The 24,019-nt window shown below is 46.4% G+C and overlaps 1 protein-coding gene across 1 annotated transcript in view; it reads left to right on the forward strand.

Annotated features, from left to right (window-relative positions):
* LOC119404864 (zinc finger protein 768) overlaps positions 1–4,192 on the forward strand; it is a 30,855-nt gene extending 26,663 nt beyond the window's left edge. The window contains exons 19-21 of the mRNA XM_049419392.1: positions 777–836; positions 1,668–1,787; positions 3,760–4,192. The gene's annotated coding sequence lies outside the window, so the exon portion shown is untranslated. The remainder of the gene's footprint in view (positions 1–776; positions 837–1,667; positions 1,788–3,759) is intronic.
* Positions 4,193–24,019: the final 19,827 nt, after the last annotated feature.

Raw genomic sequence — 24,019 nt, forward strand, 5'->3', positions numbered from 1 at the left:
TTTCAAGCATGTATAAAACCAGCCAATTTCGAACATTAACTCTTCTGTGCTTTCCTCCTTTCGTCTCCCTGTTTCTGGCATTCTAATGGAAGAGCCTTTGGTAGCGAATGTCCCTCGTTCCTTTCTCTCCCCAAAAAATCAAGTGCTGCTCATTATCACCATGACGGACTTGCTGTTTAAGGATAATTAGCTGTTTAAGGGATAATTCTTCCCACTTCCAGGCGAACCAGTTTGCCCTTTTTCGAAAGTGTTGTACATCAACTTGCATAGCCCTACATTTACGCCACGGCAAGAACCAAGCAATGAAGTGCTTTTCTTGAGCGTTTTATGAAGTCTGAAACACTGAAGTGCCTTTCATAGTTTTGTTAACATCCACATTTCACACTCGTACATCTCCACAGGAAAACCTAGAAAATTAGTCAGATCTATCTTGGTATTACAGCGAACACCTCTCTCTTTCGTGATCTTTAATGGTGCACTTTTTGCTTTCTGTTCCAACACTATTCTTCACTAAATTTCTTTATTATAGCCATTATTTTTGTCTGTTGTGTATATTATAAAAAACATAGGTTCTGTGAAAGCTATCATTTTCTTGCCTTCCTAATCTGCTCTTCATCTACTAGTACTGTACTTTTAGAGCTACTCATGTACAGGCATGCTTAAGGTCAGTTGGGCAAAGTACGTGGCTTCTTTCTTGGTTTGTTTTTAAGGTGTTTGAAGCGAATGCTTTGTTCCAAGTGTATTTCAGAATTAAGAAAAAAAAGCATTTCTTTCAGGTAACAGAGAGTATTGACATCAAGGTGGAACCGAGTAGCCCTACGACCCTGCTTCCTCCTGTAAGTGGAATATACGCTGGAAATCTTGTGCTTTCGGTCTTCTGAGCTCTTGTAAGATAAAGTAATCTTTTTGTAAGCTTGAGTCTGAGTAAGCTCAGGTTTGAATAATTTTGATATGTTAGCCAACCTTTCTTACATTAAGATTAAAAAGACAAGGTCTTCTGTGGACACGAATATATCCGGAGTTAAATCTTGTGATACAGGGAATGTCATTATATTGATATTCAACTGTATTTGGTGAAGCTCTCTGAACAAAGGAGGGATCGCCCAAAAGCACAATAATGACAAACGCAGTCATTGGTCTGTCTAATCTCTACACACGGTACAAGCCAGTCTCGTATGAAGCTATGAATTTTCATCGGTACTAGTGTTGTGAGGGAATACCATATCAAAAGAGCTACAGAACATGCTTGAGTAAAATATGTATTCACTTGCGTAAGGTTGGGACTTGCCTTTTTGTATTCTCTCTTTTATTCTCAGAAGTAACGCTCATGCCTCATGTTCTCTTTGGTAATTGTCATATCATTAAATATATAATGGATGAACTGACGAGTCTACTGTGTACTTTTAAACTTTAGTGTTTTGTTGTAGGTCTTAGTCGGTGGATTCAGCATCAAGGTGTGACCTGTTTCTTATTGTTTTTCTCCGTCAAAGTTGGCATTTATGGGTCATCAGGCAAAGAGAATTGCGAAGTGAACGAAGTGTTCATTTTGCAAAACACAGGTGTTAGCAGGTATAAAGAACGTTTAGAACTGTGGGATGTTTGGTTCATACCTTCTCGCATACTGCGGTCACACTGTTTCTGAAGAACTGTGCACCCTGTATTTTTAGGAACAGCTTGAGTTGAATGACACACGCCAGCAGCTCTTCAGCCATGCATCATCTCCTTAACCTCCTGACGAGCAGCACTGAGACTACAAAAGATAATGCCACCATGGATACTGTCCCATGGTGAGATTTTTTTAAAAGCACTGGAATTTGAGTGAATGTCATTTTACACGTCCTTCGAGTGACACATGTCTGCATGTGTAACAGGGAAGGAGCCTGTCAGGAGTGTGTCTTTATTTATGCAGGCTTGTTCTGGATTACTTCTATTTGGTACTTGAAATTATGTCAGATGTACAGTTCACTAACTCTGGCAACTGTGGAATGCAGAGAGTTTTGGTAGATTTGTTCAAAGGCACATGCAAATGGTTGTAATCGTTTTACTGGTTATTTCGAATGCAGTTGTGTGCTCTTAGTAATTGTCTGGGAATAGGTGAATGCAACAAATGCCAAAGAACGTATGCATTCAGTCCATTTGCTTCCGCATGTATTTTGGTGTGGTGTTTGTTTGCAAGAAGAATACAAAACTTCCCTGTGGTAGGCAGAGACTAAAGGCTAAAAACTAATGAAAGGTCTTGACCGCCTGGTCAGTAATAGAGCATCCATCAACTGGCACACCATGATGTACATTTCATTAGGGATGTAGTATTTGTTTCGTTTTACATCTTCTGATATGTATGTTCCTATACATATACATTGAAAACGTTCTATACATTCAAACAAAACACATGCATGTACCTATATACATATATATTAAAAAAGTTTTGTATGTATTATGCTGACAATGTTGTTGGTTTTAACTCTCATTGTGTTCACTTATGTGCGATCGAACTAGTGAAATATTGTGTTCTAATAAAATAGGAATTTCTGCCCAGACTTTTTCTTGCGACACATTGTGTGGTGTTCATTATGTTTGCCACGTGCTTTAATACGATGCTAAGTGTCATTTGGAATGATCACCTTTAACTTGCTTGGCAGCGTGCATTCTGGGTGTAGAAGATGTGGTATGTGACTTTGTGGATGTGTTTCCGCTAGTGCCACTCAAGGCTTTTTGGTCACTGTGCCTAAAGACTAGGTTGATATTGCTAAAAGCAAATACATAGTGAGCCGAATAAGTGCAACCAGCAAAAGACATGGTTGGTTTGCAGCAGCCAGTTGCAAGGTGGCCGCCATATTGCTAGCTTAACTAAAAAAAAATGCACAGTTTCTTGTGGTGATGATGAATTGCAGATATGCCTTTTGTTCATCATAATTTCTAGTGGAATGCACTAGTGGCTCCCACATTGGATAACCCAGTCTGATTGAACTAACATTGCATCTATTGTAGTAACTGTGCCACATCATACCTTGACCAAATCACGAGTTAACAAAAAAAAACTGTTATCATGAGATAAGAAAACTCTTGCTTTCTTATTGGTCAGCGATTGTGTTGTTTAGTGAGAATACTGAAGTCCCATAGATTTAGCAGAAGCAAGAGCCTTTTTTTTACCACTCGCAAATCTATTTGCCACAAATGTGGTTGCTCATTGTGGCCAGTGATGCCTGCATACACGTGTATGCACACACATTTGCTATCATTTGCGTTGGATGTGAGAACCGAATGCGTGCTTGCAGATACAACATAGCCGATATTTGATCGATGGTGGACCATACACTGCTGCTACTATGGTGAATGGCAATGCTGCCAGCATTGCCAGACACTTATTCCATGGCATTTTTGAATTATTGCATGTCAAGGCTAGTAGTACTACTTGGCTTTTACTAGATGCAAGAAACTAGTGATGAAAGTCTCAGAGTAAACGGACTTTCAACAGCATCGTCAACTTGTGCATGGTTTAGCAGCACACCTTTTGGCCATGCCTTCGGTATCGATGTGCCAGTAATTACATACCACCTCTTTCAAAATCACTGTTCCTTCAATCACCGGTCTACATCAAATTGCACAAGCAGGTGACCCAATCACAACACAGCTTGTCGCCGCACTTGATTGTCATTCAGAAAGTTTTTTTTTTTGCAGTATAATCTCGTTAAGTTTACTGTTGTATAGCATTACATCTGCTCAAGTAGATGTGTACATATTTTATTCAATTTATTCCAGTATGCAGAACCCCCGGTGGAACTCTCACGGCACAGCTAGAGCTCCAACACCTACGAATCTCACCAGTGGGATGTGTGCGGGCGTCGTTTCAGACATGTGGTTGGAAAATTACACATATGCCCCATCTGCAGAGAAACATTCACTAAGAAGCACTCGCACGCAACCATCAAGCTCAAGCGCTTTCGTTAGAAACGGTTATCGTGTTTTACCATGTTCCCGTCTTCCAGGTCCTTTTTTATTAACGTATTATATCTGTATCTGTAAACTCATTCCAAATCTCAGTCTATATGTTGCGGTGCTCACTAAACTTTGTCCAAATCTGATAGGAGGCCCTTCCACAGTTCTTACTTTCGGGCTTTGTTCTGAAAATGTTTCACTTTCATGTATGTGTTGTACTTTGTGATATTGTTAATAAACATGAACTTGAACCAGTGGAAAGGTGCTTATACAGTGGAACCTCTCAAAGTACTGGCATTTCGAACAGCCCAAGATGTCCTGCCACAGTGGTCTAGTGGTTATGGCACTCGACTGCTGGCTTGAAAATTGTGGGATCGAATCCCGGCCGGAGGCGAAAATGTTTGAGGCCCATGTACTTAGATTTAGGTGCACGTTAAAGAACCCTAGGTGGTCAAAATTTCCGGAGCCCTCCACTACAGCATCTCTCATAATCATATCGTGGTTTTGGGACGTTAAACCCCAGCTATTATTATCAACAGCCCAAGATGCCGTTGCAGTGCTGCCAATGCTCCGTGATTTCGGTGAGCCAGTGGATATGCTTTGTGTTCACGTAGAGAAACATTACAGCAAGAGGCTGCATTGGTGGGGCAAATGTGGCAAACAGTTTAAGCAAAAGTGAGCATTAGTTCAGTGCGCTACTGAGCTCACATAGCTGGAAAGAAATAAAGGTACAAGATGTGCGCATCTGCGTACTGGAAGGAGTCAATAGAGAGGCGTCAAGAAGTGCACACAATTTATGTGGATTCCTTTTACTGTGTTTGCACTGGAGTAAGAGCATGCAGTCACATACTGACAGAACACGAGCAAGATGCCGTGTACATGTCACCTGTGTCCAGGTAAGTTCATGGGGAGGTTTTCATACCTTGCCGAGGCGGCTCCAGAGGGTGGCAGCAGTCTCTCCAAAATTATCGCCTGCTCTCACCCCCCTCCCCCCACAAGAACAAGGATAGTGGAAACGCAACACATAAGTTCCTTGCCTCTCTTTCCCTCCCCCCCCCCCCCCCCCCCAGTAAAAAAAAAATCCTGGTGCCGCCCCTGATACATAGACACACAGACTAAACGCTGCAAGTGTCCTGTGCGGGAAATGTAATTTACCTGGCCTTTTGAATGTGGAAAGCAGGTGTGTCATATGTACAATGATTGCAATCTTGCATTAATGAACGACTACAGGATTACTTTTTCTTCACTGAACTGCAAGTTTAGGACATTGTGTCTTGAATGAACTGATAGAGAACTTAGAAGGTTGTATTATCTGATTAGAGCCAATATGTATTTGCGATTAATCAATACTGCATGTTTGGTTTTTATCACAGAGCAGCAGCACAATCAAGACCTGGCTGCCTCCTGTAAGTGTTTCAGAATTGCAGTGCTGATGTTACTGTGTGAACAGAAACAAGTACTGTTCCGTCCCTTGGACACCACTCCGGTGCCACAGGCTACCCCCTGCTCGCAGTTCTAGCTGGCAAGAAATCACGCGTGAGAGCAGAAGACGCAGACAGGCAGATTGCCCCTCTAGGTGGCCGTTGCCAGCCAGCTATCTTCCTATTTATTTGTGACCTTGTAAGTTTGTCTATACCAGTGGCGTAAATCCAGCAAAACAACAGGGGGGGTCCCGGACTTTGCATGGCAGCCATCTTGATTATTAGAAATGTGCATATTATTTTACACAAAAATGAAAACTTTACAATAAAACAAAAAGAAAACACACAAATATTCAGATATCGTGTTATTGCAATGCTCTTGACGATCTGCACTGCGCGACGAATGAGTCTCATACAACGTTCTGAACTAGTTTCTACAACACAGTTCCAAACAGCCGATGAGTATTCGATGAATCTACACACTGGATATGAAATAAACGTTAAAGGAACACTGACACCAAAATTGAAACCTCGAGATGGTTGTATTGTTTGATTGTCCTGTATGCGTGCAAGGGTACTTCTGGCCGTTTATAACTGGCGGACGTGTTAGCTTTCAGTTATCTTAATTTGATTTTGAAGCAAGCGTGAATGCTCATCTGAGTTGACAGCACCTCGCGACATCTTCACTAGTAAGGCGAAACATTGGTATGGCGTATATCGAGGCCCCGCGTGACATTGGACGAGTGAACCGAGCATTTCGGTGTCACAGAAAATTTGCGGGGTGCATACAATACCACAACCGGCACCCGACGAGGGCTATTAATTGTTGCTCACCCCTCTCACTCTGTTGTGGGGCTGCGCTCAAGGCAGTTCTGGCTGCTTAGATCAGGAATGCCTTTTCTTTTTTCTGGGAGGACACGCGCTTAAAGCCCGAACCGCACGTACGCTCCCAAACGCTCACGGGGCGCGCGTCATCGCGCGCAGCCCGGGCGTCTCCGGCGAGTTATGGCGGTTTCCACCCACACACTACGCGCGAAGGCGCACGCGAAGCGCGCGCTTCCTCATACGTGCAAGACATCGTTTCGTACAAAATTACTGATAGTTCCATCAGAATACTTACCAAACTTCCTTCTGTTACCTTTTTTATTGTTAGATGCATGCAAAAGTAAATAAGAACTAAAATTTTTCACATGATGTGTTTCATCATCCGTCGGTCAAGCCGGTGCTGGTAACAGCCATGCCACAGTGGCGTATTTGCAAGGCTCCAGGCGCTTCCGAGCGCGCGCCGTCTCAAGGTCGATATCAGTCGCCGCGAACACTCGCGTACCGCGCGCGTTTTGCCGCGCTTGCTTCGTCTGCGCATGCGCGGCCTCCGGAGCGCGTACAGCCAACGTACAGCGCGCGCTCGGCCAGCGTACGTGTGGTTCGGGCTTAACACAGAAGCGCCCACATCGTTTCAATCGTTTACCGTGCGCTCGTGGCGTGTGGACTCGGCGCCGCGCCCTTTCCCTAACTGAGAGGACGCGCGGCTACACGTAGCTGCGCGCCCTCTCTTTCCATAGCAGTCGAGAAGGTGTTGAGAGGAGAGAGGAGCTGATGAACGAAGGAATGAGAGAAACAAGCGAAGGCCTTTTTTGTATCATCAAACACGTGTAACTCAGCTATTACAGCAGTGTTTCGAAAAATTCTCACGGCTACGTGTTCGTTGATTGTAAACACTTTTGTTCATGAATAAACAGACTAGTAAAGTTAGCCACCATGCAGCCTGGAGATCGTGTGTGGGGAAAATTTCGCCTGCTGACATATTGCAGGAAAGCTGGGAGGACATTACAAAGTTTCGAGGTTTCTTCGCGTGATTCAAGAACCGCGCTAGGAAAGTCATGTAGATGGTGCGTAGAAGAGTTTTCGGGTGGCTCGTCACTGGACTCAATGCCTTTATAACATGTCACTGCTGTGCGTGCGCTTCTATCAACTCCAAGGCGATGGCGATTCATGCTAAAATGACTGGGCGTGCAAGCACGGAAACAAGAGAGAAGTCAAGACACCTCAAACTCCGCTTGTGGCTCACTAGTTCGTCTCTCTGTTATTATTCTAAGGTAATGAAGAGTTGGCCGAAACGTCTAAATCACTCTTCTAAATGGCATTAATTCCTTCGGTGCGTGATCCTGGAACCGGCGGATGAAACCACCAAACATTCCTTGCTTTTTAGCGAATTGTATAAATTAGGGTAGTCCTAATAATAGCTCCATTGAAGCTGTAGTTGCAACGTAGTTCACGAAACCATTGATTTAAAAGTTATCTAGCAGATTTCTGTTAGTTGTTTAACGTAACGTGGTAGTTATCCACCTGTCTAATGTCTGCAAGCCATTTTGGGCTTTCAAGGCGGCATCAAGTAACTGTCACTTCCCCCTTTTTTAATCAGAATAAAAATCCTTGTATGTTGCACTAAGGTTACCCGAAAAACAAAATTAAATTCAATGATCAATTACATAAAAGGCTCACCTCATCAGTGTTTTTGGTGACATTGTCTTCCGAAGAAGGTCGCTTGGAGTTCGGCAGAAAGAACGAGCTCAGCGAACTCTGCCGCTGGCGCGGCATCTTCCCAGTCCAGCTTGAAAGTCACAAGCACATTACGCCAAGAAGGTTGCGCGGCCGGTTACTGTGCAGTGCTGGCAGCACTTCTGTGGATGCGTGCAGGCTGAAACTGCCGAACGACTGACAAGTGATGTCGTATTTGTCGAATATTTGGAAGCAGCCCCCCACTTCGAAGCAGCTTTAATTGAAGACTTCGCGACGAAAAGGAGGAAGAGGGGCAACCCGGGGGACGCATTTTCGGGGTTGCAACCAAGGAGGCTGAAGGCGACGACGAGTACGGGAAGAGCGGAGAACGTCCTTGACATTCGTCGTTTTACGACCCACGCGCCCACCCCGTGAAAGAACACTGAAAGCCACAGGGAGCGTCACCCAACACAGGGAAAGCGTTTTCTCCCTCTGTTCTTCAAGTTTGTTGCACGTGCGGGGTGCAGAGAAAATCTTTTGACTGTGCTTGTGTTTCTGTATTTCTATTTTCCTTTTCATTTTCCCTCTCTACGAGAGCAGTGTAAATAGTGTACAAACGAAGCAGTCTTCGTGATGCGTTCAAACCGTGCGGACGTGTTGATTCTCTGTCGTCGTCCAACCTACTAAAGAAAGTTTTGCCTCCCTGCTTTTCCGCCACAAAGTGAAACCGGAGGACAGGCGTCTTCGTTTGAACTACAGTGTACTGGAATTGGGCAGTGGGCTCACTGCCGTATCTCTGCGCCGCGCCTCCACGGCACTCTCCGCGTCGACTGCTTGGGCGCCCGTCAGGGGCCTTGCCGCCAGTTTCTCCTGAAAACTTCTCTTGCGGGGTGTGAAGCGCGTCCTCTTGGTCAGGGTTACGCTGGTTACGCTGTAATTCCGGGGGGGGGGGGGGGGGGATCAACAAACGCGGGGTTGGAGGCGAGGAGAGGGCCACCTCTATGACACAAGAGATCACAAAAAAAAAAAACAATGGAGGGAGAAGGGGGTTGAGCATTTTCTTCTTCTTTAAAGCTGACCCAAGTAATAGAAGCTACTGTTCCCATTCGCGCATGCCCTTCAGCGCATGTTCCCGCCATTCATTCGTTTGAAAGACCTTTGTCGGCACCACGCGAGCAGCTTTGCTGCACTTATGTATGCTTGTTTTTCTCAAGAAGCGGCATCTGTGTCTATCCGTACGCTGCAACTGTCTCAAAGACGGCCCGCTGCTGCATCTGGACGGGAGGGAGGCGCTTTTTACAGTATCCGGCGGTCGTGCACATAGAGCATGCAGCGTACGTGCAGAGAAATTTCTGGGGCAGCGTTTGACAACAAAAAACAGCTGGATCCAACGAAGCGAAGAGTGACCGCGCAAAGTCAAGTGCGATAACAATAAAAGGAAGAAAATATGAGGACGGTGCTTTGGTAAAGCGGTCAGGGTACTTCTAAAAAATGATAAAGAACTCTGGCTGCTTGTTTCGCTATCGAAGTCCTAAGCACAGACCTACTGCAAGATGAAACGGGCTGGATAGAGATCGATGTACAAAAAAAGAGATTTAGGGGGGATGATTGAAGTAATTAGGAAGCGGGGGAGGCCCACGGTGATTGGGCTCCTTTGAGATGCTCCAGTTAGATCGACGGTTGTCATCGGCAGTTTATTGTTTTATAACGAGTGACCATGTATGCATTGTTAATCCATATTGTGATATGGCCAGCATTTGCGCATACATAGGCAGGGTTTCGTGTAAATAAAATTAGTTTGTCAGCACGTGACGCTGTCGAGTGTTATTTTGGTGGTGCAATTCTGCGGTGTAATAAAAATGTACGCACGTAATCTATGTTACTTGTTATGTACTCATAATACCTATGTATAGGTTTTTTTTTTTTTTATTGGACCCGCACGTACCAATATATATCGCCTGCGAGTCCAACCAGTTTTGGTAACCTTGTATGATCTACGTCTGCAAATAAAACAATTTAAGATTACCGTGCGGATACAGTTAATACAAAGCCAAGTGATTCCGCCGATTATTGATTCGCGAAAAAAAAAAGCATTAAGTAGGTTGGTCACAGAGACCAGCTCATGCGAAAGCAAATAAATAAAAAGTGAGGCGTTGTTTATATTCGGCATAGTGGGGCTTGAAAGGCGGGAGTGAAGTCGCTAGGATCGCTACAGTGGCGAAAGGGCATTGAAAATCGTATCGACCAGCAGTACAAAAAAAAAAAAAAAACTTGAACGCGCCACACGCAGGAGCATTCATATTCATCATAGCCGCTTAAAATATTGCCCACCCTCTGTAAATCGGTCACAACGACAACCCTTTATTTCACAACTCACAGAAAAGTTGCATAAAAAGAAGTTTCGTGTGTTGCGCACCGAAATTCAGACTTTTCTTGCGCTCAAAACAACCCGAGCTAGCCGCGCCCTGCAACCCGCCGGAAAGTTTCAGGTGACGTAGAGTTACTGCATATGCTGCCTCTGACGCTAAGTGACTCTAAGGTGACGCTGCGAACACTTCTAGAGCACTGTAGTTTGAACGATCGGGTGGATCGGGCCCAGAAGTTCGTCAAAAACGCGCGCGCAGCCAGGGGCTCCGGAAGTATACATGTGAGGGCGACGTCCATGGGTTGAATGTTGCATCGTGTATATATATATCTATATATATATATATATATATATATATATAAGGAAGTCTGGTTGTAGCTTACCGCCTTATTGAAGCCGACAGTGAGGTCGATGTTCTTGATCATTCTCTACCTGCTTGGGCGTCTGATACGCACAGCCAGTTAGAGAAAAACGAACAGTAACGGGAAGTATGAAGTTCAGCTGGAATGAACAGGGGTACTGAAAAATGCGTGCAGTTTCAGTTGGGTGTGAAAAGATGACTCATTTGTGGTGATATTTGCAAGCAAAGGCCGAATATCTCTTACTCAATTTCTCTCGCCCCAGTCTCGGTGCTGAAGAAATGTCTTCACGAATCTCGTTGCTCTCAGCGAGTTAGAAGGCGCAATGATACGTCACCACGTGGATAAACGGCCGCGGCATGGCAGCGGCTTTCGTGATTGCCGCTATGGATGTGGCTGCAGACTTTGAACATCGCTCACAAGATCTCGTAAAAATATTTGTGCTTATTTCTTTCGTTGTATCTGAGAGCTGGAACTCTGAGGCGATTTTGAATGGCACGTGTGAAAATAAACTTCAAGCAAGTCAAGATGGAAGATGTTCGAATGCAAAATCTCAGGGGGGGACCATTGCATAGGGGGTCCCCCCCAGTCTAAACACAGGGGGGGTCAGGACCCCCCTGACCCCCCCGGGATTTACGCCACTGGTCTATACATTTAAAATAAATAATAAAAGGAGAAAAAAGAAGCTCAAGAGAGTGAGGACACTTGTAGACGGAATTCGAGGCGTTGCTTACGCGCCGCACAGCTGCGGCGGCTGCGGTACAGTTGTCTTTTAATTTCGTGCGACTTCTGTGGTAATCAGCAGAAATTTGGAGCCAGTTGCATCCGAATGGTGTTTCTACAGCTGTTGTGCCAGCCATGGACGCAGAAGTACGAAAAAGTACCGGACTTCTATGACGTTTTTACGTCCTTTCGGCGAGGAGCCATGCACTTCTATCGTGACTGCGCGCCCAGGAGCAACAAACGACAATCCCAACTTTTCCGCCACGGCCGTCTGGTGGCGCTGCCTGTTCGGTTCAAAGCTGCAGCGCACTAGGCCTATATTGTACTACACATGGCTATGGTATGCTTCCACTTCGCTTTGCACAGCTGCGCCGAGTTTTGAGCGGTAGCCGGCCACGGCTGGAACTCGAGCTTAAACAGCTCCGCTGTTTTTTAACAAAATTTTTAAGGAGAATTGACACAACCTTCAAGGCAGCTCCATCGCAATGGACAGTGCTATGACGTGCCAACACAGTCGCTGTGAAAGTTGCGACGTGATGTGGTGCGCGTTGTGACGACGACACAAATACAACTAAAGGAAACGTGCGCGCGCCTTCTCGACTCTCGCAAAGGTGCTCCTCCGACGGATGCTATTCGTGTTTGTGCCGGTTGTGCTGTGCGCTGTCCGTTTTGCTGCGACGCCTCGTCGTCACATCGAGAGCGATGGAGCGCTGCAACATCTCTGCAGTATGTACCTGCGAAAGGATGCGAGTGTGATGTGATTGCCTGTTCCGATCACCGCATCGCTGGTTCGCGATGGCACCAACTTTCTGTGCCGTCGCTGGCTGCTGTTCCAGGACGGGGGGCGACGTTAGTATGCACCGTTTTCCGAATGACCCAGCGCGGAGACGAGTGTGGGTAGATTTTGTGCGTCGCGGCCGCAACCGGGACTGGACGCCAGCCAAGCGAAGCCTGATTTGCTCGCGGCACTTTGCCCCCGACTGCTACCGGGCCGGAAACCATCGCTACCTCGTCGATTTCGGCTTCGAGCTGACAAAGAAGCAATACCTGGAGCCTGAAGCTGTGCCTACGCTGTACGCTGCTTCAGCAAAGCATCGCGATGCGAGTCCAGCAACAGAGCTCACATGCAAGCGGCTCTGCTGCGAGGTGCGTACGCCGGTGTTTTTGCGCCGCGCGAGTTCCTGTCGCACTTGTCACGATAACTCAGGGTGTGTTACCGACCTGGAAAACCCGCAAAAAACGGGCACCTGAGCAATTCGTTTGATTTGTAAATGCGAGAGCATTGCTTGTTGTTGAGATTAGTGTTGCGTTAAAATGTTGCTGAGCTTGTAAATCGTGTTCTTCAGAGCTGCATCGACGCAAATGCTGCCAACGCTGCCTCTATGCAGCTCGCCGCGCTTGCTCCGAGGCCGCTTTCTTCTGCCTTTTGTGTGATGAGGATGATGATGATGGTCAGGGACTCTGGCGCCATCTCATAGATTACCTGCCAACATTCGGTTTTCGCACGGAGGAATGCATGAGGAATGGGTCTTCGAAAGTTAGCTTTTAGGGGCGAAGCTCCTTAAAGGCCAACTCCGGCGATTTTTTGGCCACGTCAAAGTAATGGTGCTTTTATGTTCCTGAGACGCTCCTGTTACGGGCCCAATGGCAGAAATACTCGGCAAATTGGAGAATAATTTTAAATAAGCAAAAAAGCGCAACACCGAAACCCAACCGAGTGTACTGTCTACGTATGACGTAGACGTTGTTACGAACAAACCGGAAGTCGTGCAAGGCATGCCGGTCACGCCGGCGCGGAGTATGAAAACCATGGATGATGAAAACTGTGACAGCCGGGACGACCAGCGAAGCGCCGGCCAACGCTGTCTGTCGCCTTGTGCACAGCAGATGCTCGCTGTAGCGGCCTAAGCGCCGAAGTTAGCGGTGCCCTCGGCTGCGTCACTTCCGCCGCCTTGCCAACACTGACGTCACAGACGCAATGTTGCCAATAATTGTGGGAAGCCAGGAGGGCGTTTGCAGACAATCTTTAAAATTCATTTGCAAACAATCTGCGCATGTCTCAAGCCTGTAATTTGGCATAAATGACGGATGTGCAAAGGAACGTACCCAGCGAATTTCACTGAGATCCATCGACTTCGAAAAATCGCCGGAGTTGGCCTTTAAGGCGGCACCCGTTCGTCCCTCGTAGTCGTAGTCGTAGTGCGTAACCAGTCTTACGCTTTGACCTCCAAGGTGGTGCCGGTGGGAGATTTTTCCTGTGCGTTGTTGAACAATAAAAAATTCGCAGCGTGCGCGTTAACTAAAAGCCGAATTCTTCTGTCTCTCATTCCCCATTAGCAGCCATTGGCATGTTCCAGAAGGAAACGTTAGTAGAAGTAGAAGTGTAAGTGTTAGCTAAAAGCCGACTTCTTATTTCCGTCTCTCATTCCCATTAGCAGCCATTGTTTACCTCCAAGGTAGTGCCTGGTGAGATTTCTCCTGTGCGTGATTAAACAATAAAAATTTTGTTCAAAACGCCGTTGACTGATGAAATAAACCAACGAAAGACGCCAGATGTTTTGTAAAAGCAAAACGAAAGAGCGCCAGATGTTTCTAAAGCAAAACGAAAAGACGCCAGCTGCTTAACGAAAGACGCCAGATGTTTTCTAAAGCAATGGTTTTCTAAACAATGAAAATTCACAGCGTACATGTAAAATTAAAGTGAGCTGCAAGTCGTCATAACTCATCGAACCTTTAGTATAAACGCGCCCGATCTCACGTCGGTGATGATGTACTGGGCAGAATTCACGGAAGATTCACGGTTTACCGATGAACCTCCGCAGCCTCGCCCACTCATCATCATTCACTCCATGGATATGCTGTGATTTTTTTAATACAGCTACATACACAGCCTTGAAGATACATAATTTATGTGCTGCTTTTCTGCCACGCATTTGCGATGACAGTAGCCGTCGCACAATGAGCAAGTAATCGAAGTAATCCTCTTGCATTACGTGCATCGCTGCAACTGCAACATATGTACGTCCAAAGTGAGCAAAGGTTACTTACAACACAAATGCATTAAAATAAGTAACAGCTTTTCCAGATTATGGCAAGTTTTAAAATCAATACAGAACGAATTACGTTGTCTCAGAGAAGTGAATTGCACTGTGGGGTTGTAAAGGTTTGCATTTTAGCTGAAGATCGAAGAGCAGTTAAATTAGCTTTAAGTCATGCTTGCTCATGTTTGTAAAATCTTGATGCAATTTCCCATGGCCAGTGATTCATGTAATGGCAGTATGGCTGGCAAATAAGCAGAGCTTCGGTTTTGGGTTGAGGATAAGCTCGTTGCTTTGTCTGCTTGCTTCGAGCAAGATGTGTTCGTCTTGGCATATAGCTGCATAATGACAAAAGAAAGCTGCATAAAAGTGGATGGCCTCTAACATTGACATCGTAAGTTCCTCTTGTTTGAATATGTGCAGGTATGTAGTTCTAAGCAAATGTTTTGTTGCCCACATTGGCTCACAAGTAAAACAAATACTGCATTTACGCAGCTGTAGGTCCACTTTTCTGTGTTTAATTTGAAAATCCAATGCTCATGGTCGACTTGCAAAGCCACAGAATCTATGGCATGGTTACATATTTCTTCGCAGTCACAGATTTGTCTGTGAAGGGGCTGCTGGTGTCTTTCAGCAGAACATACCTGTGCTTCGTTAATACGGTCCCGATGTGTTACACCGGTTACACCCTGGCTGTGTTACACCCATATGTGTCTTTAGGGGTGAAGCACCTTAGGGTCTCGGCTTGTCGGCGTGTCATGTTGTCGTCACGGTGAATCAAGTTGTCAAACTGTGGTCAAAAACAAGTGTATAATTTGTCAAAACCAGTTCGGAATGAACATGATTTAAACTAATTTAGAATGGAGGAATAATCAGGGTTTAATTACATTAATTAACAGAAATTTGTTAAATTCCGCCTCAAAATTAGTTTCGAATGCCAAGTTTTCTCCTGTAAAGCATACTTCGTTGCATGTTGCGGTGTGTAACACGAAGACAACTTACGGCAAGTCTTTAAGTGATTAAAACCGGCTCAACTCAAGAGAGGGCGCCACCGCCTCAGCAAGGGCGCGTTGACAAATGGCATCTTCGACAATTCGCACCGGTGTGCACCGGGGCGCCCAGGCGCTACGATGATTGGACTAAACGGCGTGCCAGGGCGCCCCGGTGCGCACCGGTGTGATTTGTCGAAGATGCCAAAAGTTAGAGCAATGCCTACCTTTAGGCAGAGTTGCGCATCTGTCTTCCAAAAGCAGCAACCATGCATTGCGGAGAAGCTGACGCTCGAGCCAACTTTTTTTTTTATTTCTCGACGCCGTCGCTGCAGCGAACTGAATTAACACTAGTCATCGACAGCCACTGTTTATCGCCGCTCTTGGACGCACCGGACATGTTAATCGGCGACACGCTAGGCATGTCGCCTGCAAAAACGGAGTGCGACTTCACCGCATAGCTGCGGTTGCTAACCAGACCTATGCGCAACTCTGCTACCTAAAGATAGCATATACAGCGACTCTAGGTAGAGTGTACTAGAAGCATTTTAGCGTTGGCTCCGGAAACGCTCTTTCTGCGATGGACGCTGAACTCTAAGCTTTCAAGGAGCGAGAACGCGCGCTCGCCCGCAAAAGGGAACGCCGACGCAAGGCCGATGAAGCTGTACAGTCGCGCTCAATATGAATTGCAACACGGCAGCGTGTGGCCTCACGAGTTTAATGATCGCGCAGACGCGCACGGCTTCAACTTGCTTCGTTTCTGTAATTATATAATATTATTTTCTCATTTGGGAACATCCCCCTGTGAGATGAACAGCGTTTTAGAAATAAGGGCTAGTGGAAGGAATGCGAAATCTTTAAACTCGTGAGGCCACACTTGTGACGCTCCCGTGTTGCAAGTCATATTGAGCGTGACTGTGCGTGCCCAGCAAGCAGCGGCAGCGCAGGCAAGCCAACCCAGAACTGAGGACCCAGCAGCAGCTGCACAAACGTTCATTCTGCGATGGACGCTGCACTGCAAGCTCGCAAGGAGCGAGAACGCGCGCTCGCCCGCGAAAGACAACGCCGACGCAGGGCCAATGAAGCTGTACGCGCCCAGCAAGCAGCTGCCGCTCGGCAGCGCAGGCAGGCCAACCCAGAACTGAAGGCCCAACAAGCAGCAGCTGCACGCCAGCGCAGGCAAGCTGACCCTAGCCTCGTCAAAGCCCAAACTGCAGCCGCACGCCAGCGCAGGCAAGCCAACCCAGAACTGAAGGCTCGTAGAGCTCAGTACATACGCCAGAAACGACAAGCTAATCCAGATCTTCGACAGAGAGAAGCAGCAGCCAAACGCCAGCGCAGAGAACACAATCCGGAGCTTCGAGCAGCAGAAGCAGAGGCTCGCCGCGAGAAACGCCGTCTGGCTGAGGTAGGAGGAGCCGACGCACGCTTCAAACGCGACTTCCTAGGCCGGTGCTTCGGCCATAGCTGCAAAGTGCGCCACCGCCTGTGGTTTGACAATGCGTTGACGAAAATCGGCAACATACGAAGTGCACAGTCGAGAGGCAACGCCATCGCAGTGCTGCAACAATAATTCCCCACAATCAGTGGCGTAAATCCCGGGGGGGTCAGGGGGGTCCTGACCCCCCCTGTGTTTAGACTGGGGGGGACCCCCTATGCAATGGTCCCCCCCTGAGATTTTGCATTCGAACATCTTCCATCTTGGCTTGCTTGAAGTTTATTTTCACACGTGCCATTCAAAATCGCCCCAGAGTTCCAGCTCTCAGATACAACGAAAGAAATAAGCACAATTCAACAACTTACGATAATATTTTTACGACACCTTCCCTGCGATGTTCAAAGTCTGCAACCACATCCATAGCACCAATCACGAAAGCCGCTGCCATGCAGCGGCCGTTTATCCACGTGGTGACGTATCATTGCGCCTTCTAACTCGCTGAGAGCAACGAGATTCGTGAAGACATTTCTTCAGCATCGAGTCTGGGGCGAGAGAAATTGAGTAAAAGATATTCGGCCTTTGCTTGCAAATATCGCCACAAATGAGTCATCTTTTCACACCCAACTGAAACTGCACGCATTTTTCAGTACCCCTATTCATTCCGTCGCCCCCATATGTATACTTCCGGAGCCCCTGGCTGCGCGCGCGTTTTTGACGAACTTCTGGGCCCGATCCACCCGATCGTTCAAACTACAGTGTTCTAGAAGTGTTCGCAGCGTCACCTTAGAGTCACTTAGAGTCAGAGGTAGCATATGCAGTAGCTCTATGTCACCTGAAACTTTCCGGCGGGTTGCAGGGCGTGGCTAGCTCGCGTTGCTGTTTTGCGCGCAAGAAAAGTCTGAATTACGGTGCGCAACACACGAAACTTCTTTTCATGCAAATTTCTGTGAGTTGTGAAATAAAGTGCTGTCGTTGTGACCGATTTACAGAGGGTGGGCGATATTTTAATAGGCTATGATGAATATGAATGCTCTTCGTGTGGGGCGTTCAAGTTTTTTTTTTTTTTTTTTTTTTTTTTTTTTTTTTTTTTTTTTTTTTTTTACTGCTGGTCGATACGATTTTCAATGCCCTTTCGCCACTGTAGCGATGCTAGCGAGTTCACTCCCGCCTTTCGAGCCCCACTATACCGGATATAAACAATGCCTCATTTTTTATTTATTTGCTTTCGCATGAGCTGGTCTCTGCGACTAACCTACTTAATGCTGTTTTTTTTTTCGCGAATCAATAATCGGCGGAATCACTTGGCTTTGTATTAAATGTATCCGCACCGTAATCTTAAATTTTTTTATTTGCAGACATAGATCATACAAGGTTACCAAAACTGGTTGGACTCGTAGGCTATATATATTGGTACGCGCGGGTCCAATGAAAAAAAAAAAAAAAAACCTATACATAGGTATTATGAGTACATAACAAGTAACATACATTACGTGCGTACATTTTTATTACACCGCAGAATTGCACCACCAAAATAACACTCGACAGCGTCACGTGCTGACAAACTAATTTTATTTACATGGAACCCTGCCTATGTATGCGCAAATGCTGGCCATATCACAATATGGATTAACAATGCATGCATGGTCACTCGTGATAAAACAATAAACTGCCGATGACAACCGTCGATCTAACTGGAGCATCTCAAAGGAGCCCAATCCCCGTGGGCCTCCCCCGCTACTTCAATCATCCCCCCTAAATCTCTTTTTTTTTTTTTTGTACATCGATCTCTATCCAGCCCGTTTCATCTGGCAGTAGTTCTGTGCTTAGGACTTCGAGCGAAACAAGCAGCCAGAATTCTTTATCATTTTTTAGAAGTACCCTGACCGCTTTACCAAAGCACGAGTAAGGTTTTGCTGTCACCGCCCTCGTATTTTCTTGCTTTTATTATTATCGCACTTGACTTTGCGCGGTCACTCTTAGCTTCGTTGCGTCCAGCTGTTTTTTGTTGTCAAACGCTGCACCAGAAATTTCTCTGCACGTACGCTGCATGCTCTATGTGCACGACCGCCGGAGACTGTAAAAAGCGCCTCCCTCCCGTCCAGATGCAGCGGCGGGCCGTCTTTGAGACAGTTGCAGTGTACGGATAGACACAGATGCCGCTCCTTCAGAAAAACAAGCATACATAAGTGCAGCAAAGCTGCTCGCGTGGTGCCGACAAAGGTCCTTCAAGCGAATGAATGGCGGGAACATGCGCTGCAGGGCATGCACGAATGGAAACAGTAGCTTCTACTACTTGGGTAAGCTTTAAAAAAGAATAAAATGCTCAACCCCCTTCTCCCTCCGTTGTTGTTTTTTTTTTGTGATCTCTTGTTGTGTCATTGTGGTGGCCCTCTCCCCGCCTCCAACCCGGCGTTTGTTGATACCGCCCCCCCCCCCCCCCCCCCGGTCGGGGTTACGCTGGTTACGCGGAATTACAGCGTAACCAGCGTAACCCCGACCAAGAGGACGCGCTTCACACCCCGCAAGAGAAGTTTTCAGGAGAAACTGGCGGCAAGACCCCTGGCGGGCGCCCAAGCAATCGACGCGGAGAGGGTAGTGATGCAGAACTATCGATGGTACTATCGATACTATCGATAGCTGAGTCACTATCGAACTATCAATAGTGAAAGATACTATCGATAGCGCTATCGATAGTAAAAAATTCGATGGTACTATCGATAGTATAAAATCAACAGCGCGGACTCACTGCCGAATAAACTTGGTTTTCCGCGCGCGTGGTACATAGTGAAGCCGGAAGAGCAGGCTGAAGGGCAAGAAAGTTGACATCATTGCGTTCTTCACCAGAGTGCTTTGCTGACACATGATCATAAAGTCAAACTGTTAAGCTGTAGCGGAAATGAAGCCTTTGCATGTGGTAGGACTGCGCGGCTTCAAAGTGATATTGCATTTTATGATTTCAAAATAAAAAAATACCAAGAAGTTAATTGTAAGGTGCAACTGGATACGAATTTATTGATGCACATATTCCGCCATTTTGACTGCGGAAATAGTTAATTGCTCTGCCAAAAATTGCTCATAAATTAAGCGAAGCTGGTAGTAGGCTATTACAAATATTTTGGCAATATGGCCGGCCAGCAACCGCATTATTATTCACACTACTATCGATAGTATTGTCACGTGGTTGTGACGGTGAAGAATGCTGCAGCAAGACTGGGAAATACGGAGCTCTTTCTTTGGTCGAACTTGTGTCCAGAAAATCAAAACTCAAAATACAAGCGATACATGCTGCGCACTGATAGTGGCGGGAGCAGTCGTCAGCCGTTGAGTAATCTGATCATCGGTGGAACGCGTCGTCCTTAAACATCAGTCATCAAACCTTCCAGCGTTATCGCTGGTGCTCGCGTAAGCTCTCGAATAAACTTGACTATTCGCGTCCAGCGCGTAATCTTAACAGAATGATTTCAAGCAATTGTGAAGCTTCTCACACATTACGGCGCGGTCTGTGTCAAACGTTGCTAACAGTCTTTGTGGGTGAAACCCGAATACGTCAAAACAAAGCAATAAACACGCGTGGCAGTAATATCATAATATCGCTATAGTAATATTAACGATGGTACGACCGATTGCACTATCGATAGTTTGTTTACAATCGATAGTTTAAAAAAAACTATCGATACTATCGATAGTCAATTTACCGATAGTTCTGCATCACTAGGAGAGGGCCGTGGAGGCGCGGCGCAGAGATACGGCAGTGAGCCCACTGCCCAATTCTAGTACACTGTAGTTCAAACGAAGACGCCTGTCCTCCGGTTTCACTTTGTGGCGGAAAAGCAGGGGGGCAAAACTTTCTTTAGTAGGTTGGACGACGACAGAGAATCAACACGTCCGCTTGGTTTGAACGCATCACGAAGACTGCTTTGTTTGTTCACTATTTACAGTGCTCTCGTAGACAGGGAAAATGAAAAGGAAAATAGAAATACAGAAACACAAGCACAGTCAAAAGATTTTCTCTGCACCCCGCACGTGCAACAAACTTGAAGAACAGAGGGAGAAAACGCTTTCCCTGTGTTGGGTGACGCTCCCTGTGGCTTTCAGTGTTCTTTCACGGGGTGGGCGCGTGGGTCGTAAAACGACGAATGTCAAGGACGTTCTCCGCTCTTCCCGTACTCATCGTCGCCTTCAACCTCCTCGGTTGCAACCCCGAAAATGCGTCCCCCGGGTTGCCCCTCTTCCTCCTTTTCGCCGCGGGGTTTTCCAATTAAAGCTGCTTCGAAGTGGGGGCTGCTTCCCAATATTCGACAAATACGACATCACTTGTCAGTCGTTCGGCAGTTTCAGCCTGCACGCGTCCACAGAAGTGCTGCCAGCACTGCAACCGGCCGCGCAACCTTCTTGGCGTAATGTGCTTGTGACTTTCAACTGGACTGGGAAGATGCCGCACAAGCGGCAGAGTTCGCTGAGCTCGTTCTTTCTGCCGAACTCCAAGCGACCTTCTTCGTAAGACAATGTCACCAAAAACACTGATGAGGTGAGCCTTTTATGTAATTGATCATTGATTATAATTTTGTTTTGTCGGGTACCCTTAGGGCAACATACAAGGATTTTTATTCTGATTAAAAAAGGGGGAAGTGACAGTTACTTGAATGCCGCCTTGAAAGCCCAAAATGGCTTGCAGTCATTAGACAGGAGGATAACTACCACGTTACGTTAAACAACTAACAGAAATCTTCTAGATAACTTTTAAATCAATGGTTTCGTGAACTACGTTGCAACTAGCTTCAATGGAGCTATTATTAGGACTACCCTAATTCATACAGTTCGCTAAAAAGCAAGGAATGTTTGGTGGTTTCATCCACCGGTTCCAGGATCACGCACCGAAGGAATTAATGCCATTCAGAAGAGCGATTTAGACGCTTCGGCCAACTCTTCATCACCTTAGAATAATAACAGAGAGACGAATTAGTGAGCCGCAAGCGGAGTTTGTGGTGTCTTGACTTCTCTCTTGTTTCCGTGCTTGCACGCCCAGTCATTTTAGCATGAATCGTCATCGCCTTGGAGTTGATAGAAGCGCACGCACAGCAGTGACATGTTATCAAGGCATTGAGTCCAGTGACGAGCTACCCGAAAACTCTTCTACGCACCATCTACATGGCTTTCCTAGCGCGGTTCTTGAATCACGCGAAGGAACCTCGAAACTTTGTAATGTTCAACCTCCCAGCTTTCCTGCAATATGCCAGCAGGCGAAAGTTTCCCCACGCACAATCTCCAGGCTGGTGGCTAACTTTCGGACAGTCTGTTTATTCATGAACAAAAGTGTTTACAATCAACGAACACGTAGCCGTGAGAATTTTTCGAAACGCTGCTGTAATAGCTGAGTTACACGTGTTTGATGATACAAAAAAGGCCCTCGCTCGTTTCTCTCATTCCTTCGTTCATCAGCTCGTCTCTCCTCTCAACACCTTCTCGACTGCTATGGAAAAAGAGGTCGCGCAGCTACGTGTAGCCGCGCGTCCTCTCACTCCATAGGGAAAGGGCGCGGCGCCGAGTCCACACGCCACGAACTGACGCGTTGTAACGCGTACGGGGGGTTAGGGCTTTAGAAACCATGCACCCTCACAATGTGAAGGCTCAGAGTTGCGTATTTGCGAAGAAAAAAATATTAAAAAGCGCATACTTGAATCTTCCGTATATTAATGACACAAAACATCCCATGATGGCATGATGCCCTCTTGGTGTTTATTCGGACATCAAGCAGGTGCAACACAGAGCGAACCGTCCAAGGGCGTCGCCCCATGGCTCCTTCAATCAACCGCTCCCGCGGTGAGAAAGCAAGGAGAAGGCTTTATGTGTATACCGGGCTCTAATTTTGTTATGCAAACATAAGCTGCGCAACGAGTTCTTGATATCTGTAAAAATATTTTGTGTATGCACCTGATGAAAGGGACATGAAAGTGACTTCGGTCACCTCTAACTTTCTTTGTCATATGCTCTTTCGGAGAGAACGAGGCGAGGGGGAATAGTGTGGGGTCGAGTGTGGAACACTCTTTTTTCTGCCTTCTTGGCGTCACGTAGCACGTGATCTATATACGAGCAGGCAGCTGACCAATAATCCTAACACTCCTAAGTTTCCTGAAGTTTCAATCCACATATATACCCTATAAAGTGGACGGGGAGATTACCGCCGCCGTAGCGAAGTGGTAGAGCATCGGACGCGTTATTCGAAGGTCGCAGGTTCGGTCCCTGCCGGCGGCAAGTTATCTTTTCGTCCACTTTACTTTCTTCACATTTATATTCTAATTACTACAAATAACACCCCCTATACTTTCCTTGGCATTGCTGTGTGTTAGTTCTCATTAATACCAATGTTTCGCCATACTAGTGAAGATGTCGCGAGGTGCTGTCAACTCAGATGAGTATTCACGCTTGCTTCAAAATCAAATTAAGATAACTGAAAGCTAACGTCCGCCAGTTATAAACGGCCCGAAGTACCCTTGCACGCATACAGACAATCAAACAATACAAACACCTCGAGGTTTCAATTTTGGTGTCAGTGTTCCTTTAACGTTTGTTTCATATCCAGTGTGTAGATTCATCGAATACTCATCGGCTGTTTGGAACTGTGTTGTAGAAACTAGTTCAGAACGTTGTATGACTCATTCGTCGCGCAGTGCAGATCGTCAAGAGCATTGCAATAACGCGATATATGAATATTTGTGTGTTTTCTTTTTGTTTTATTGTAAAGTTTTCATTTTTGTGTAAAATAAAATGCGCATTTCTAATAATCAAGATGGCTGCCATGCAAAGTCCGGGACCCCCCTTGTTGTTTTGATGGATTTACGCCACTGCCCACAATATCGCCCATTAGCAGCGATATTGCTGTGGGAAACACCGGCGCACACAGCATGCTTCGCCCCTCCCCAGGTCTCACGTTAGTGCAGCTGAAACACCCTTTCATTCGGCTCTCTCTACGTGTTCTCTCTACTCATTTTTTGTTATTCCTTCTGTCATGCGGGGCTTCGATTCAAAAAGCGCGCTTTCAAAACGTCACCGGAAGCGAGCGATCGTATAGTTTCTTATTTTGGGCGGGTGTTTCGAAGTAGGGGTAGGCGGGGTAGGGGTCTCTAGTAGGGGCGTAGGGGTGTGGGAGCAGAGCCATGTGTGGGAGTAATCAAATTTCATCTCAAATCAAATATCAAAGTGCGTGCGCACGCGGGAGTGTTGATTGTTGACGGAAGAGCCGCTGTTCCAGTC

The sequence above is a fragment of the Rhipicephalus sanguineus genome, chromosome 9 (genome assembly GCF_013339695.2).
Source record: "Rhipicephalus sanguineus isolate Rsan-2018 chromosome 9, BIME_Rsan_1.4, whole genome shotgun sequence".
Taxonomy (NCBI): Eukaryota; Metazoa; Arthropoda; class Arachnida; order Ixodida; family Ixodidae; genus Rhipicephalus; species Rhipicephalus sanguineus.